Source organism: Pagrus major, chromosome 14 (genome assembly GCF_040436345.1).
Source record: "Pagrus major chromosome 14, Pma_NU_1.0".
NCBI classification, from domain to species: domain Eukaryota; kingdom Metazoa; phylum Chordata; class Actinopteri; order Spariformes; family Sparidae; genus Pagrus; species Pagrus major.
In genome coordinates, this window is record NC_133228.1 from 20768721 (window position 1) to 20787784 (window position 19064).

A 19064-nucleotide genomic window follows, 5' to 3' on the forward strand; every position below is an offset into this window, starting at 1 on the left:
TTTCTCAAGCAGCAACCATTAGATCCCATAAAAGTAGGGATCTAAGATCACCAGTGCAGGATATCAGACTGAAGTACTTCTTTGAGAAGTCAGTAAATGTTGTTCAGAGTTGTTTTTCTTCTTTGATAAGTAGTTTTTGAGATTCTTGTACTGCAGCCTGCGTTGAGACGACATTTAACATTCAAGAAATGTTGTTTGTTTGGTACCAGCACAGAACATTAGGTATTTTGTCAGCATATTAAAAGCCTCAATGATACTCAGTCCTTGTCTGTAACCTTCATGAAGTATTACCTCGTGTTAGTACATTTTATTTCTTTTTTTCAGAAATAGAACATGGCTCAGCTTCTCTCCTCTTTTTTCCTTCTCCTTTCTTGTCAATCATTTCAAGTCTTTACATCCAAACACGGAGGGGATATTTAGTTTCCATCCTTGTGATCTTTTGTCAGTTATCAGATTAAACAAAGGGCTGTTTGTTGTCATCACCTTCTCTTGGCTGAAAAGGCTGGCAGTCGGCTTAAGTACTTTTGAATTTCATGCCAATAAGGCGCCATTAAACATTCACACCTCCATCAAGTCAGGCGCCGCTGGCCTCCCCGTGTCCACCCGAGTGGCCAAATGAGACCCGACCGCTTGGCAGATTTTTTGCTGCCGGTCCTCCTTTGCCTTCGCATCTGCTGCCCCCTCCCTGAGAGACCCGGTTGCCACATCTGGTCGGGCTGTGAGTCGAGGGGACGCCAGGCAGCTCCTTGAGGCGGAGCATTAGCATACACTTACTCTGGGAATGCCCTTGACTTGCTGTCTGAAGAAGAGCACGTGAGCAGCATCAAATACACCGGAGAGACATGAGGAGAGACAGGAGACAAAAGATGGAAGGAGAGGATGGAATAAAGAGGAATAAGTGTGATCAAGCGGCAGTTATGGTGTTAAAAATGGAGTCAGAACTGTAATCGTGTACAATATGATTGCCTCATTATCATTTGATGTTATCAGGCTCTCACAAGTGCTTTGTCTTCTTCCAAGGAAAAAAATATCACAAAGCGAGAATAAGTTTGTGTGTCGATATTTGTTTTCATGGAGCAGAAGGTGTGAGTGGGTGAGGGGGAAATGTCAGAAAATAGTGAGCAGGGAGATAGAGGGGTTGTGTGCATTTTGTCTGACAGACGACGGGCAAGCGAGGGAGAGACGGAGAGAAGTTGGGGGAGGGGGCTGGAGTAGGTGGGCGGGAAGAGAGGAGGCGAGTGTCACGGACAGAGAGAGAGAGAGAGAGAGAGAGAGAGAGAGAGAGAGAGGGAAGGGAGGAATAGCGAGCTGCTCGCTTGGCAGAGCTGTTGACTGGGTGTGCGAGTGTGTGATCGTGAGTGCTTCTTGTGCTGCCGTTTGGAGAGGAAAAAAAAAGGGGACATTGCTTTTTGAGCCTTTGTTTTTATTCCCATTTTTTTCTCCCTCTTCTTCCTAAAGTGCCACATCGAGCTCCCACAGCAAAGGAAGAAGTTGTCCGAAACCCCTCGCTGGGATTGTTTAAGAGGAGCCGGGGAAGACAGCGTGCTGCCAGGTAAGAGAGGATTGTAAGAGAGCGTGTTTATAGTGAAAATGATACATGTGACGGCTGGTTGAAACGGAGAGAGCACGCTGCTTTTGATGTGCGTGTCAGCAAACGTGGCTCGCAGGACAATTGTACTGTAATTGTGATCAGAAGAGTCAGGTCGTGTGGAGGAAGAGGAGGAAGATGAGGAGGAGGAGGTGTCATGCGGGATGGCAGATGTCAGGCGGATGTCAGATTTACAATGACGGGGATTACTCAGAAAGAAAACACAATAGTTTCCTATGATCAGATGAAGTGTGGAGAAACTGGAAAGACTGTCTTGTTCTGCAATACTTTAGTGTGAAATACTCTCACTACAGATCGGAGTTGACATTTACACACATCTAAGTATCTGTGGCATCATTTTTTGAAGCTCCTTGAAAACTGGTTTGCGAGCAGTTAGTTTTGTTTCCATCTACATTTATGAGTCCTGGATGGAGCTGCCTAAATTTTTCACCAAGTATTTTGATGATTGATAAATCGGTTTGTGTAATATTTTAAGGAAATGGGAGTAAAGAAAATATCTGACTACATCTTCTTAAATGTGAATATCTTTGGGTTGTGGACAGAACTAGGGTGTCATCTCTCAGGCTTTGGGAAACACTGTTCGACATTTTTTTCTGACATTTTTAGACCGAACAACTGATGGATTTATGAGGCAGTGAAAATAATCGTTCCTTGCAGCCCCTGTTGCTGGATGTGACTCTACAGCTGATAGGAATCGTGACATTAGTGACGGACAGGGATAAGCTGACTCCCACGGAGGGGTAGGTCGAGCTCCAGATCGACGGTGGCAGCAGTGTAGTCAGAGAGGTGAAGGAAAAGAAAAGAGAAAAGACGTGCCGTATTCAGGAGTTGTACAGTCTGATACAGTGGCTTCCCAACCCAGGGCTTTGTCATTTAATGAGAAGTCATACTGTAATCGAATCACTGCCCTGCCTTCCCTGCTGTTTGTCATTTCCCCTTTGTCGTTCCTTATCTCCCTCTCTCCATCCTCATTATCCCAGATTCAACTGAAATGAACTAGTCCATCTCTCTTCCTTTCCCATCCCTCCCTGCATTCATGCATGCTGACGTACAGTAGACTATTAAACAAAGACAGACTACAGGGCCAGAGGCTGAACAAAGCTTCACTGTGCTTAATAACATTTGCGCTTTTCTATTTCTTTCTTCTTCCCTCATTTAGAAACATGAAAGAGGTGAAGCTTGGTAGATTGTGTGGCTTCAAATAGCCCACCGTCTATTTGATTCCATTGTCTTGTGCAGGAGCGAGCCATGAAAGCTAACACGCAGCTCCCAGTCTTTTCAAACGCAGAAAACTAATTCAGTTGGATTTTTTGACTTCATTTTTCCGCCACCTTCCAAATCCTTTATTCTCGGACAGGCTTCAATAATTCTTATTCACATCTTCCGTGCCTTTGTCTGTTCTTGGAAAAAAAATGGATTTCTGCGTCCCCAAGTGGACCCGAACAATCTGCTCACCTTTCATATTCATATTCATGCCATTGTTAGCATTTAGATTTATGTGTAAAAATCTGGAGTCATTTATGGAAGCTATTTAATATGATTCTTTCTCTTTGAGGCTGGCATTGTGAGGTGATTTGACAACTGTTTGTTGCTTGTGTGTGTCCACGCTGTGTGATGTGTATCCAGCTGTGAGATCTCCCATCGCATTAATAGTTAATGAGCGTCTCTCGCACCCATTCATACGGCCCATTCACACAGTGTTTTTGTTTTTCTAACGGCTGTAAAGTGACACACACTGTACTGCATTTCCATTATTGATTAACCTGCTGATTATTTTCACAAATAATGTAGTAAATTAGTCTTTGAATGCACATCACCATTTCCCAAAGTCCTAAGTGACGTCTTCAAATTGATTTTTTTTTGTCCAAAACCCAAATTATCTACATTTACATCAGAAATGACACAAAAAAGCAGCAAATCCTTACATTTAAGAAGCTGGAGCCAGCAAATCTGTGACATTTTTGCTTTAAAAATACCTAAATTGATTGAAATTCATTATCAAAGTAGTTGCCAACTAATTTTCTTTTGATTAACTAATCAATTAATCGTTGCAGCTCTAATGTACCGTACCGTCATGAAGCTTAAACACAGCTCAGCCTGTATTTGGATCCAGGCAACATGCTGACCTTCACACAACCTTGCAGTGTTACAGTGGATTAGTTATCCTGGAGTGGCAACATTTGAGAGTAATGACTTGTCACATAAATCTTATAAAGGAAGGCAGTGAAAGACATGAATGTGTGATGGAGGAGGAAAAAAATATAGTTTTGGCATTAAATCTGTTGAATTTTTGCCCAAAAAGGATACATCTGTGAATCTACATGCTTCTCCTGTATGTGGGTGTTGGTGTGTGTCCTGACCAGAATCACTCCATCCACGGACGCTACAGCTTTCCCTGCCCAGAGCGGCAGGCAGCTCCTTTCGGTCCACTGGATGCAGTCCGCTCTCTCCGTGACTCATTGCACTCATCCACTCTGATTGGCTGGCTTTACCACTCCGGGGAAAGACAGGACGGAGCGGGGTCGGCCTCTCATGTGCAGGGATCAGCCGTTCTTTTCACACAACATCCCACTGGATGCACATTCACAATGTGTTTGGTCTGACTGTTGAAAACACGGGCATGAAGTTAGATCAGAAGGGAGTGGAAATTTTGCTTCTGTCTCTTTTCTGTCACAGACATTCACACATTCGAGCAAACACTGAGATCATCCTTCTCCAGACAGCCACATCCATAGTCATATTTTGTATCCATCTAAGGGATGTAGTCAGGCCTCCAGCCCCCCCTTCTCTTTGGAGATGACGCTGTCACATGTGACAGATCTGAAGCAAACAGGGCGTGGAGCTCCCTGCCTGCTGAGGCTCTGCCTTGTGTCACTCTTACAGACAGACCCGGCTGAGACGAGGTCCAAGCTGCTCCACCCAGTCACCCAGCCAGCAAGAATATTTTCTCTCTCTGTGGGACGAGCTTGTGCGCTCAGAGCGTGCAGCACTGATTCAGAACCACGGACAGCGCTTCTGTGCAGATAGAGAGAGAGAGAGGTGGCAACAAGCAGAGGAGGGTGAAATTTCAGTACCACCTCTTGTGGACAGCACCAACAGTCCATATACTGTAGTCAGAGATCAGACAGAAGCAGAGAATTTAGGAATGATAGCAAAGATAACGCTCATGGGGTCAAAGCAGGGAGGATATTACCTTGTTTGTAAAGATTATTCATACAATGATGAGATAATATTCTGTGGGGAATAGCAGATTTTATGTTGTGGTTGCAGAAGGCGGTGTAGCTGAAGAGCAGGCAGAGCAGCGTCAGAATATTTACCAACTTTAATCTATTTGTGTTTACGAACCAACAGCGACTGTCAGAGTCCACAGGCAACAGTGCTCAGTACTTAACCAGGTAGCCTGGATAAATAAACAAATATGCAAAGCCTACAAACAGGGTATGTGCTTCTTTTCCACCGTACAAGTTGTTCACTGGAGCATTAAATCTTTGTTGGCTCACAGTCAGAGATACTTATGAGGCACTTTTCCATAGCTCTGTGGCTTTATGTCGTTTTAATCATCTGTAGACCCAAGGTCATGTCGAGAATGTTGATTTTAGGAGCTTGAATTTAACTTGTGAATGAATTGCGAGCATCCATGCTTTTCTGTCTCCATCAGATAAATGGGAAATGGCATTGTGATGATACCAGGATTGCCACAGTAACTCATCAGAAATCACCACATGTTGGAAATGTCCAGTCACGTCTGTTTGCATGAACGCCATCGACAACAACTGACGATGTATGAGGGTCTTGAAGGGTTTCGTGACTCTGTTCTGAGGGTTAAGGGGGCACTTGAAAATGAAGGGTAGGGGGGAAAATTGGAAATCGGATCGAGCCTTGATTAGATTTGTAGTGTCGTCTTTTACAAAATAACCATATTTCAGTAAAATGGAAAACATCCCTTGGGCTCTCCACTCCCAACTAGATTCAGCAGTGGCTCCTTGATGACATTGCAGATTGGTGTATTAATCCTCTTGTTGTACTGGCAAAAAATCACAACCACAAATCCTGACTGTAACCTTTTTTTTTCCCCCAGCTTAGCTTTGCGCTCCTCAGCATTAGTGTACCATACCCAAGACGAACACTCTCTCCCATGGCAACATGCTTCATTTCACACTACAAATCATCGTGATTAATCTGCTCTGGCTGTAATAAATGTGATGTATGAGTCAGTTATGGCTTTGTCGATCCATTATATTGATTTTAATGCATGGTTTTAATATGCATGTACGTGCTAAGCGTTTTAAAATGGCGGCCTTATGATTCAGATTTGTTGTATAATCTAAAATTTAGTACACTCATCGGTGCAATAATTTTTTAAACAACTGGGGCGTCATGTTCTGTAGCTGGTGTTTCATGAATTAATTAGATGTATTTTACATCTTATGTGTGATATCTGTGAACACAGTAAAAGGGTGCGAAATCAGATGTGAGAACGGGTTATTACTGTAAGGGCTGTTGGATGAAAGCTCACTGTATCCTGCCCTCTGGTCTCTGGCGACAGAGTTCGCAGGAGCGAGAGTCCTCAGAGTCTCGTCGCAGCACTGATACACTAAGAAAAGCCAGAAAGATAAGAGCCACTTCTGTGTTCTGCATTTACGCACACACGTCCACACAAATATGCATACATGGACTCAGCATGACTTTGATTTTGTGCCTCGCTGCATGTCCTCCAAGTACAAAGGATCTCCAGCCCCCCCACCGCCAACCCGCGCACTCTGACAGAAACAATAAAAGGCTGAACAAGTCTTGCCCTAAGGCTTCTGTTATCACCAGTGGACAGCAAACCACCCGTCACTCCTCTCCCTCTCTTTCTTCTTCTCTCTCTCTCTCTGTGCTAAACCCCCATACACATGTCCCCTAATTGAGACAGCTAATAACTAACCAGGGTCATTTGTATATGTATGCATTAGCATAATTGAATAGGCATGAGTTAAGTGTTTTCCACTGGTGTGTTAATAACACGGTCCAGAAAAGAAGCGAGTACAAGTGCGGCTGTGTTTGTTCGGCTCAACGCTGTCATGAACTGGGAGGCATCCATCCGTTCAGTCTCCTCCCCTTTGCCCTGCCTCGCTTCGTTTCCTCGTCAGCTGTCAACGCCGTGAAACTAAGGTGTGGCCATTTTTCTTCCTCCTCCGAGATGTCTTCGTCTCTGTGGAGTTAATAAACTGCGGACTGTCCCAGTGTGAAAACGGGCACGTGTGGCAGGTTAGACAGCGCTCAGACTGCCGGCCACTGCAAGGTAATTTCCTCATGTCAAACAGACAAGGCTAGAGAGAGTTCACACATGTTTTTTCTCCCCTTCTGACCCGACAACAAAGGCCACTGCCACCTCTGGAAGATAGTCGGTTCCTCTTCAAATCCACATGCCATCAAAAAACCCTCTTTCTAGGAGAGGAGTCAGGCAACAGAAGCATTGATGGCAGGAGGTGGGGCACATGAAGAGAGAGTTGATATGAGTTGGGCTTAAAGTGAGGAAAGGGATGAAGGGAAGGAGGGTAGCGACGGGGCTGGGGCGAGGATATATTTTCCATCTCGGTACGCTGCAGCTGTCGTCCTTGTCACTGCGCCGTGTAAATCAGTGTGCTGTCTGCTGCGATCTGAGCGGAAAAGAAGAGCTACTTTCTATCACTACATCTCTGACTCCACAGAAAGCTGCATATTCGCCGGGGACCTTTATTTACAGAGAGCGAAGGGGGCAAAGCTGACAGCACCAAGAAAGTGCAATTTCTTTCCAGCGCAGGTTACTGAAAGGTAAAGTGAAGCTGCAGAGTAACACACCTCAAACTTTTTTAATTGTTGCATAGCAACAACCAACTGGTATTCAGTCACTGACGCACCGAGCACAGCCTTGTTTTGTGTTTGACAGTATGTGAAATAAGGCTAATTCATAAAGATAAGAAGAAATGTCTTGTTTTAGAGCTGTGTATGTCCTCATCACGCTCATTTTGTGTCATAGTCAGAAGATATTGACATGTACTGCTGAAAGTTTATCTTATTTCCTGTCATGAATTATCCAGTGTCTTGCTGTGCGCCGCATGGATTGATCTTCGTTAATGAGGGTTTTGAGGGCTTCGAATCTCACATTAATTGAGAGACAGCACCAAAAGTTTCTGTCTCAGAAAGGTGATCATCAGATAAGATCCAGAATAATATGATCAAAGCAAAGTACAGATTTAGATTATCAAAAGACAAGAAAAGTGTGAAGAGTTTGAAGAATACCAAGCATGTGGGATGACTTTTACAGACTACTAGTACTATAGAAAGTTTAGATGAACATGTATTATTCTATGTGTATTGAGATGTCTGACTCTAGTCCTTTTGTTCGTTCTTGTCATTTTCAACCTGTCTTACAATTAGGTACGATGCACATCAAAGTATACAACTGAAGCCGTAAAAATTCTCCCTTCAACATCAAAACAGTCAGGAATTCAAACATTGTTATAAAGTCTTGACAACTTTATGTCAAATTCTTTTTTGCAAGGCTCTAACAATCAAACAATCGGAGAAGTCAGACACAAAAGTGGAAGAATCTCAGCGGGCTGTCGTCGAAGTTATTGGGAAAGATTTACAGCCTTTTATGATTGCTGAGTCCAGTTGGCTTAAGTATGCCTGGAAGCCAATAGTTAGCATAGCAGAAATCGCTTCCTGCTTTGAGCTGTCCTGACAACCTGAACTTACTCATTTTGTATTGCTTATGGTTGTTGATATTTTTTTTTAACTGTAGGGAGAAGACCAGAGCCATTTACCCCAGTATGTATTTATTTATAAAAGTAAAAAGAGAAGATGACTAATTGCTCTATTTAACACATTGTCGGAAAAAATTGTCGGGTGCTCTTAGAAAATTTAAAGCCTTTCTTTATTGTAATGGATAATCAATTAATCGTTAAAAAAGCTGACATGTTTCGACCATCTTGGAGCCCTGCTGAAGTCCCAATGATCGAAACATGTTGACTTTTTAAGGTAATGATGATAGGCCAATATCAGCCGATAATATCGGTCAACCTGTATAATTTTAATCTTGCGAGTATAATGTTAGCTTTCTGGCTAACAGCTGAGCCGAGGGGTTCAATGAGCTGGAGTGGATTATTCATAAGGTTGGTCCTATTTACTGAAGTCTGTCCCATTTACTGGAGCAGTGAAAAATGTACACATATGGTCTTTTCTTTAGCAAGTGACCATGGTATAAGCTGAATAATGCCCTTGGAGGCAACCATCCAACATACACACATTGTCCATTAATTCCTGATAATGGACACCTTGTCGGATGGGTATCTATAAAAGCTCGACGATAACCATCCTTAAACCACATACAGTACATGTCCGCCAACTGACCTTCCTACTTAGAGAAACAACACCCATTTTTGACTTATCTGTTGATCAAGATCTTTGATTTTCACACAGCCAACTGGGAGTAAACAGTCTTTGTGCTCATACTGCATCAGTTAGAGAAAAAAATTGAATTTCCATCAGTTCCCCTTTCCTATTTACCAGGCTCAGTGGTGTCACCATCTCTCTGTAAGCTTCCAGTCAGTCCCGGTTTAACGCAATTAAAGGATCTATCATGTTAAAAGGCTGTCACAGAAAGGAAAAAGCCAGGAGGTTATCTTGAAATCAGGCATTTTCTCCAAACCCTGTCCTTTGATGCATCGACATGCCCTGAAGGAGAGCGGCGGCGGTAAATGGAGGGTAATCACTGATCTTAGATGTCCACTTGGGAGTATATTATCAGCTCCCCCATCGAGGACGTCCACTATGGGAGAAACAGATTCCATTACAGATGTGTCTCACAGGGGCTTACAGTTGCAGTGCACGGACATGAATACGCGCAAATGAACGCTGCATTCATGTGCAAAATTGTGAACCATGTCTTGACAACTGCAAAGCTGGAGGAGAAAAAAAAAAGCTGAATTTCGGGTTCATTTCAGAGCTTTTCAAGTTTCTTCCTCTTCCTGCAGAGTACAGAAAGACAAGTGGGTCATGTACCGGGCTTCTGTGCGAGTGTACATTCTCCTTTCTCCTGCATTCATTTGGCGAGAACTTGCACAAAAGCGAGTTTTGAAAAGCCTGGTAAAATGCAATCAGTGCCTTTGCATTTCCAAGTAACCGTGCACACTGTGAAGAATTTCAGCAAGCCAGGATGAAGTGAGCAGAGAAAGAGAAAGTGAAATGTTTGTGCAGTACTTGGTTTCCCCATTTCTTCACATCGCTTGTTCTCGGATCAGAGGAGAAAAGTGGAGGTGTGTGTGCTCGGAGGTCGCTGTGATTAACGGCAGCATGTTTAGCTCATGCATTATTCATCCGTTGTCGCCTTCACCCATTGCCAAAAGTTGCGACTGAATTATTTGGTTGGAAAACGTTGTTCCTGAAAATGTGAAGCCAAATGAACAAAATCCACCCTTCCACGTTTGAGTCTATTACCTGAGACCACCTCAGTGTGAAAACCACTGTCGTATCATGTCAAACAGCCTCTATCATCTCGCCCAAGGCAAAGTTGAGGGAGGTCACTGTTTTAGAACGACACAATGTGCGGAATTAAAATCATATTACTGACGTTTCAGAAACATCCTATCCTTGATTATAGTGTTAATCAAGTCTTCCTTCCTTCCTTCCCTTTTCTCGAAACCCAGCCCTTAGTCTCTGTGCCATAACTGTCAGTATAAATAACCTCTCTGGCCCCTGATATGATAAACCCCCAGGAGAAACAAATTACCCAGGATGCACAGAGAGAGACGAGTTGCTGGATTACAGTGGCTTGAGTTTGACATTCACTGAATACTCTGTGCTAATTTACAGTTTCCACAGTCGCTGCGTGGTCAAAGCTCACGCTGGGGACTAAAATGTCTTTAGGGAGTGAGTGCAGGGGCCAAGATAACCTGTTTTACTACTTTTAGAGGGCACATCTCATCTCCCTAATTTGATGGTTACTGTCTGCAACGGCAGACTGGTATTTGGCATTTTCGTTGCAGTAACCTTTCTGTCCTGTTGTGTGCTGATTGTTGTTGTTGTTTCTTTATTTAGTTGCTTCTTTTGTGTGTAATATTTTGATTTATGGATCCTGATTATTCTTTTCACTGCTCATCTCATGCATGTTAACTCAAAGTTTCATTTAATGCATTCCCAGGTCATCAAATACCGTCACTATGGTCCCAGTAGAACACCTTTATTAAAATTAAAAGTACATATAGGTTACATCATATATAATGCTGCCATCCTTATCTTTTAGGATTATTGTAATATCATAGAAAGCGTTCAAAAGTCACCATGTTGCATATCTTTGAGACTAAGTTCTTTTATTCACACATGATTTTCTTTGGTTTGGGCTTGTCTTTCATCACAATAGCACAGTTTATTATTTTGTCCCATGTCCAAAAGGTGTCAGTGGGAATTGCTACACGGTACTGCAACTGATTTACATGTAATTACATTCTTCAAATTTGTTTTTTGCAAACAGTCATTGAAAATGTGCGAGTATCATAAGTGACACAGGAAAAAATTAATACAACTGACAAGAAAAATAAAATGGAGGTCAGTGTTTACAACAGCTCTGTAATTGGAAAGAAAATGTGATGTCAGTCACATTATTCTTCCCATGTTTCTTCAGTCCGGACCAGAGCAGGGAAGTGTTGGTTGTGCTGGCGCTGAAGTTTCAAAAGCTTTTAGTGAGCCGAATTACGCCCACGAGGAACCTTTCTTTTTCCCTTGAATGCACCAGTCAGATTGGTGACAGTGTCTAACCTCAGGTTCTCTCCTGTGCACGTCTCTTACCTCACCTGCCTTCTCCCCTTTAGTCCATCAATCAATCCAGCCCGCGTCACGCTCTAGTAAGCTTGACTGGCACTAAGGAGGAAATCTTAGCCGCCTTCGAGCGCAGTGTGTGGTGCCAGCCAGATCATATACATATATATCCACACATTTCTGCTTTCTTTCATGTGTCTGTACAAGAAATGTTTCTTAAAATGGCAGAAGCATCGCACGCCTACACTGGAAGATGATAGCCGCTGTGTGACTCTCAAAGATTTATCTCTTTCATCAGCTCCTTCACAAGGCCACGAGGCAGGTCACTTCTGCTGTTCAAGGACCTCCTTTGTCACGTTATTTGGCTCCTAAAATGAATAACTCCTCTGAGCTTTTAATGCCCACCAGACCACCGCTCTATTGATTCCTGGATTGATCCCGTTCATCTGGGCCTGTTTGTCCCTGAGCATCCGGAAAATATCCTATCATGTCTGTGTGCACATTATTATACCACTCACACAGTATCTGAGCTGCATCCTCTTTTGTGTCAGCGTGATGAGTGGTGACAGCGCTCCGAGTCATGTCTTTTGTTGTGTGCGCGGGCATATTGTGCGTTGTTGTGTTTACCAGAGTGAGTCGGGAGCTGTTTGTGGACCCAAGGCAGCGCTGTGCAGGCGGGTTGGGTCGAGGGTTCAGGGTCGACCATGAGTCCCGTTTTAACACCACATGGCAGTGTATCACTCCGCAGTGAATGGATGACCCGGACATCTACTGTCCCTGTAATGATTAAATGCATTATGGTTTGATTCTTTTGTGCTGATTCTGTCTGTCTGTGTCGTGTATGCTTTCCCAATTTCAGCCTGTGCTCACTGCCTGATGGATGACAGGGAAGTAATGGATGGGTGTCTCCCTGGTTAATATTTTTTTAACGCAGGTGTCGGTTTTAAATTCTGACAGTGCAGTGTGGAAATCTAAGCTGGATCATTCTGTTGAGTAGCTTTTCAATCATAATATTTTGATGTTCATGTTGTTGCCCATTTTCATTGTCTTTGCCATACAGACCCAACAACAGTGGCTTTTTTGGCATAAACTTTAAAATTTGGGACAGGGACTGTGCTATCCTTACTTATTCCTAATTTAAGAAATTATTCAGTTCGCACAGTTCTTTCAAAACTTGAAAAAAAATTGAAAAGACGTAACAAGTAGAGAAACACAGAGGTGGGAAACAAAGTTTTCACTCTGCAGGACGGGTGGTAATAAGATAAGATTTTTGCAGCATGAGCTCGCAGATGGCTGTCCTCTCTCAGCGTGGCCAAGACTCTCTGGCTTCATTTATCTCTTTTTCACAGCATTGTTTCCATCGCTCCCCTCCACCTGCGCTCCCCCATCCTGTCCCTCACAGGAAGTCCAGCCTTCACTTGCCGCACTGGCGATAATGAGACTGTCCGGGGCTTATCTGCTTAGACAATGTATGCTGATCATATTGTGGCACAATGTTTCTTCTTCTTTCACTAAGTCAGGCGAGATTCTCACAAAACTTGCATCCTGTTTTTGAAGATTTACACATTTCTGACGTTTGAAGTACAGTTTTATTTCGCAGTTTTATGAGCAATGTATATGCAAAATTGCTGCCTTACATGCTTTACATCCAGCTACACCAGGGCTTCATTTACTATTTCGCAGAAAATATTGGAAAAATTGTGAAAAATGGCTATTACAATTTCCCAGAACCCGATGAAATGTCTTTAATTTGCTTGTTTTGTCAGACCAACAGACCAAAAACACACATTTATTTAATTTACTGTTAAATAATATTAAGAAAATCAGCAAATATTTGCATTTTAGAACAAATCAATTATTAAACTCATTATTTCAGGTCTACACCAGACATACAAAACCTTCTCGAACACATTTTGTTTGTTTTAGTCAAAAAACTGTACTGATTTATCAGCCAGCTCAGGTCATTAATCCTCCTTGATGAGGTGATAGCAAATAGAAATCCAATATTTGTAAATAATTGGCTTTTCTCCATTCGTGCATGTGTAACCTTCACCATGCTGTGTTTGCAGCTGTCTATATTCCTTCTAATTTGACCGAAATCTGCTCGATTGTGAACAGATTTCTTTCTGTTTTGTGTATTAAGAAACATGTGGCCCTAAATTGGTGACAAGAGCTTAAAAAGGTACCCTGACATGAATCTGTTTGGAGTCTGTCCTACAGTATGTCCTCACTGCAACAGCTGTTACAACCAGTTCTTTCCCAAATCTTCCAAAGACATTAAAAGACATAGTGCAACACAAAAAACATGATCAGAAAATGTTTGGCAAGCTTTTCTAGGCTGCTAGATGAGAGCAGAGTTTAAGTTTTATTAACATTGTTTGATAGTAGTTCACCTGAGGTGTTTTAGTGAGTACAGTTAACAGTTTCTGAGTCGATTTAAAGCCTAAATACCACAAAATTACATTGTGTTTAGCCACTGTTTCTTTGAATATGCGATATTTGGTGTTTTGTGTCAAAGTATGCATGAATTATGATAAAGTATGTGACGAAGTAGTGTTTCTATAAAGCACAGGTTGTATTCCTCCCACACGTGCAGGCTGATAATGCAAAAATATGATCTGTTGCTTGAGAATGTGCCTAATATGAGAGACAGACTTTGTCACATCTTTATTTTAAGGGAGCTGCGTTTTCACACTAATTCCCAATGTTTCAGGATGTGTCAGGGATGGCTTAACACCATGCACCATCCTTGGTTTCCATGACGACTGTGATCCCTGTATGATAATCGTATTCCCACTATAGCTGTGAAAACACTCATTCCTGCCCGATCCAAGAAAAATTATAACATGAAACACACGGCGAGGAATTTTACTGCGTGACGATAAACAGCCGAGTGAAGGAACGCTTTGTAGTGGAGCCAGCCTGCGAGGTCGGACCTCGGTGAGTCTGTTCACAACCACAGAGGCAATGTAAACCACGAAGGCTGTAGTATGGTGGAGGAGCTAAGCCAGTTACCGAACAACGATGATGGAGGAGGTATTAGTAGCCATAGCTGAAAAATCGATTTTGTTTTTAACATGCAATTTGCTGTTAGAGGGAGAAGAGCATAATGAGTAAAAGAGTAGAGCATTATCAACTTGCATATCACATAGTAGAGGAAGGAGAAGCAGAGGAAGCTATTTGTGTTTTTGTGTGGTTTTCAATGTGTAAAGCATTATGGCTCATTCATAGAACACCCATTCACTTTTATTTAACCAGGTTAGAGGCCCACTAGCTGTATTTTTGTGCTGGTGTGAAGTATTGCATCAGGAAAGGTTGATGGAAACAGCAAAATTCTCAAAAAAAGTTATATAACCTAAACGGTTATGGGTCAAATATGTTATAAAGTTAAAAGTTTTTTATGTCATCATCACAGAATAACAAATGTGGTTTTCACCGAGAACAGAATCATTTTCACTTTTTGTTAATCTGTCTGGTGATGATAGCCTGGTAGTTATGCTTAGTTGGTTCGTCCTGGAGAAAATGATGATGTGTTCCCGCCTTTGAGTTCACATCTGGTTCATGTTCACCCTGACTTTCACAAACAACATCGGCGGTCATACAGACCGACAGATGACTCATCCTTTGTACAGTTGAAGCGACTGTCATCGTGAATCATCGGCGCTACACAGAGCCACATGAAGTAATTAATAAGTTCTAGAGACTGACTGGAATTAATGCAGCACTTTGATGCTTTTGATTTGTAATATTATGTTCTCCGGGGTCACGAGGAGGTCACAGATAATAACGAGCAGTTATAAGTATAATTAATCGAGACTGCAACTCATTTTTGAATAATGACGACCAAGAAAGAGGTACTTACAGAGGCAAGTGACTCTACGTTTCAAATGCTGTTTAATGAGGAACTGCTAAAACGCATATTCTTCCACACGATCTCATTACACCACTGTTTTTACTCCTTTTCAATATCTGATTGATTCCGGAAAATCCAGCACTTATCTGTTACCATGGTAGCCAAATGATTGCTAATGCAGATCGCTTTTTTGGCAAATAGATTTAATAGCAGTTTAGCTTCTGAATTCATGCAGACATCACGCATGTGCTTTTTTTTTTGCTTTTACACCAAAAAACAACCTCCCACCACAGTTCATTTTGGAGTCCCATACTTTCAGGTGAACTTGGTCTGGGTGTTCAGTCCACACCTGACTTTAATTGGCAGCTTGTGGCAGAATAAACAAGCCAAAGAAAATGAGTTCTTTCGAAGTAAACCAAACAAGTCAGGTTTTGAAAGCAGCCTAAAAATCTCTTTGCCTTCAAAGGAACGGCATTTAAAATCAGTGTTATGAAAGTAAATACAATACAGATCATATAAACAGGGTAAGGGTGCACAAAACAGCATCAAGAAAATGTTGACATGTATATTATTATAATTTTTGCAAAAAGATCAATAACTAAACTGATAAACAAACATCTGCTTTCAACTCGGAGGTTTTAATTGCATCCTTTTCCTTCCAGACACTCCAGAGGTTGTTTTTTTTTTTAACACTGCTGAGAGGAAAAGGAGGAAAGGGTCGACTGCATAAATTCTTTTCTCTGGCACAGTCTTAGCCTTTCACATTTATCTCCAGCTCAGAGTATGACAACTATAGATCCCCTCTCCTTTGCACAAGACAAATGACCTTATTACCGGAGAGGACCATTCAAAATAGGATCATGTCAGGCATGGCAAGGCGCTTCTGAGGAAATACAGACCTGCTCTGCGAGCTGCGCACTGTTTCTCCGGGAAACCATCAAAAGCACATTTTACAGAGCAAAACGAGTTTAAGAGCCTGTTTGGGCTTTCAGCACACATCAAGAGGCTCATTCAGAACCACTGGTGGACTAAGCAGCAGTGTCAGTTTCTGTATAATTTAATACCGTCCAGGCACCTTCTACTGGCGACGTGCTGCTGAGGACACATTTGTTTCACCATAATGAAGTTTTTTCTGTGCACCGACGGAGATATGCCTGGAGGGCAGCACTCCTTCTGTGGTTTACAAGCAAGTGTGTGTGCATTTGTGTGTATGGGCTTTTCCCCCTGTGTTGTCCTAGGCACACAATGTCCTCCCTTGTGGGAAATTAGTGTTCGCATACATAATTACAGGACAAGACAGGATGCCCAGGACTCATTTGCCTTGGCTACATGTGTAGGTTAAGCCTTGAAGCCTACTGCATTATCTAGAGATCGCTATAACTTCCCTTGCTATAAAAGTAATGTTTGCAGCTGCGTGTGATGCGAGGATCCACGTTGTTTGATGCTGTACAAGGTGAAGCCGATGCCTTCTGTAGAAGTTGGCATCGCATTGACCTCACTGCTTTAAGGTCACAGCTGTTAAAGTCCTTTAAAGTAGTGGAGCTCATTGATTTGGATCCGGACAGATCTGCTGAGAGCAGTGGGGGCTAATGAGCCCAACATGCTTTAGTGTCCAATCACAAACCATCAAGCCTGATTCATAATGGCAGACCTTAATAGCATGACTGATAGGCTAATAGACCAATCCTATTTGTGTCAGTCATTCGAAAGAGGCTCGCTCTTTACAGTGGATTCAATTGATTTGCATAAAGACAACGAATCAACAGGACAAGGTAAAGGTATTAAAAAACATACTCCTGTTTTATCACACTGAGTCACAAAAGGGTTTGTAATGTAGATAAAAAACAGTGTTTGAGAAGTCCTAAGGGCTCACAAGATAAAATGTGATTAGATGACAAACAAGATAAAGAAGAAGGAGGAAAAATATTTACATAAAACTCCTGAGAAGGTAAAATCACTCTTTGCTCACAGGTCATACACACATGCAAGAGTCAAAAACGCTGGGATAAACCTGTCATGGATCACTGAAGTTCATATTAAACAGTGTCCTGTCAAACATTCATTTCGGTTTCTCATGAAAGGAACGCTTTCTCAGAATTACCTTCAGAAGCGTACAGATCATTTCTCTTGAAGCTCACATCAAGGAGAAGACACACGCCTTCCCCTTTAAAATGGGTGATGCAGCATCACTCATCATTCTAATTCCTCTTATCTGTTTACTCAGAAAGCCTCTGAAGAAAGCTCTCTGACGTCACCCATTGGTCTGTTGCTGCCGTTTTGAAGCCTCAAGCTTGGCATTACGGCCGTTGCCATCTTAGTTGATGAAGACATAAAGTAAAAGGAATAAAAGGGATAAAAAAAGGCAAAATCACATAAAAGCAATCAAATACAAATAAAAAGTATAAAACAATAAAAAGATAAGATGACACGAAAGAGGAATTAATTAGAATTAGAAGGATAGAAAGACTTAAATCAATAAAAAGACAACATCACATAAAAGCAGGAAGCATAAAAGAGATGTACAAGGAGTTAATGATTTTTGGAGCTTTATCTCTTCAGGTGTGTTGTTCCAAGTCCAGAAGCCGGACAGACGTTACCTCCAAAACATTTCCATAAAATGTCCTGATGTTTTAGCCTTCACTTTCACTTCACAAGTTCAGCCTAGTCAAACTTGTTCTCATCTGAGTGACTCTTCGGATCATTCATCCAGGATTTTGCCCCTCAGGTGAAGCGCTTCTCTCATTGAAGTTTATGCAAGTTGTCAACACCTGACAGTGGACGCAGTCGGGCTGACAGTTGGTTTCCCTTTGCCTGATCGGTGTGGACTGTTGGCCAACAGCTGAAGGTCAGTACAGGGCAGACTGGAACACACACACACCCTCATTCACATGAAAAATCAGGCCAATTTAGAAGAGATTCATGGGGAAACCAGCAGACATCTGGAGGGAGCTGGAGGATGGTGAGAGTAGTCCAATTAGACTGAAATTGAGGAAATTGGAGTTCATACAAAACTTTACAGCAGACGAAACTATCTGAAGATAAAAGCTTTTGCTGAAGAAATTCCTCCTTGTATAAATCAGACGATCATTCATGTATTTAGTAAAGTAATTATTTAGTATAAAGTTCATTCAGATTCAGTTTTACGAAGCCGTCTTGACGGTTCGTATCCTCGTCTCCCGAGGCTCCCCAGCAGCCTTGTGATGGTTGAACATTAGTCTCATGTCACAACAACAAATAAAGCCAAGCTGTCTCTTCTTTTTAACATATTTATTTTTATCCTAGCGCCAATTCCCAGAACTCGCAGCCGCTGCAGCCTGTTTATGTAAACCTGATATTAATGAGGCATGAAGGAAATTTTGATGCCCCAAGTCGTGACAGCACCCTCACAACTTTTCACCCCGGCGAGTGGTTCGCTCAAGGGCCACCAGACAAGCAAAGATTTCCCTTTGTGTTTCCAAAGCTCGTGTGAGAGCTACACGAAATTGTTCTCCGTGTCGTGGCTAAGCTCTTTAACAGAGACAAAGCGGTTGTCATTTTTCTTAACACCACCTAATTCCCTTAAATGTCACAGGAACACACTCAGCTGGTGCTGAACGGAGCAACAGTGTGAAACCTGCTGATGCGACTTCCCTGTTGGGTATTTGCCTTAGCTTCTGTATTTTTCTCCTCACATGATAAAATCGGAAGACTAAGACTCAGTTGCACAAGGTCATAAGTTTGTTGTTTTACTTTGTCACTGTTCCTGGTGGCAATATCTGAAAGTACCACAGCAGTGAGTCACAGAGCAACAGTGCCTCAGGAGCAAAGTCGCCTCACAAGCTG

The 19064-nt window shown here is 42.3% G+C and overlaps 1 protein-coding gene across 1 annotated transcript in view; it reads left to right on the forward strand.

The window, feature by feature from the left end:
- Window positions 1–1520: 1520 nt before the first annotated feature.
- The window catches only part of syt1a (synaptotagmin Ia), an 83756-nt gene continuing 66212 nt past the window's right edge, over window positions 1521–19064 (forward strand). The window contains exon 1 of the mRNA XM_073480757.1: window positions 1521–1552. The gene's annotated coding sequence lies outside the window, so the exon portion shown is untranslated. The remainder of the gene's footprint in view (window positions 1553–19064) is intronic.